Source organism: Cebus imitator, unplaced genomic scaffold (genome assembly GCF_001604975.1).
Source record: "Cebus imitator isolate Cc_AM_T3 unplaced genomic scaffold, Cebus_imitator-1.0 Scaffold204, whole genome shotgun sequence".
In the NCBI taxonomy this organism is placed as follows: Eukaryota; Metazoa; Chordata; class Mammalia; order Primates; family Cebidae; genus Cebus; species Cebus imitator.
The window spans coordinates 3,295,965-3,296,360 of record NW_016107519.1 but is presented as its reverse complement, the minus strand read 5'-3'; positions in this window follow the sequence as shown (position 1 = coordinate 3,296,360).

Genomic DNA, 396 nt, shown 5'->3' with positions numbered 1-396 from the left:
CCGGCGCCGGAGCGACGCGCCTGCGCATTCCCGGCAGCAACGGACGGTTGACTCGGGCGGCGCATGCGCACAACGTTGCGCGTGCGATCGCCAGACCTCCTGGGAGCGGTGATGCTGCTTCCCATTCTGCTGGAGTATCAAAGTGCTGTTGGCCGTAGTCTTAGGACAAATTATGTGATGTGTGCAGCAATGTGTAAAGATACAGTGACTTGGGTACCAACATCCTTATCCTTTTAGATATCAAGCACAACTTTCAATGATTGCAGAAGAGTAAAAACTTGCATATTAGGCCGGGCGCGGTGGCTCAAGCCTGTAATCCCAGCACTTTGGGAGGCCGAGGCGGGTGGATCACGAGGTCAAGAGATCGAGACCATCCTGGTCAACATGGTGAAACCC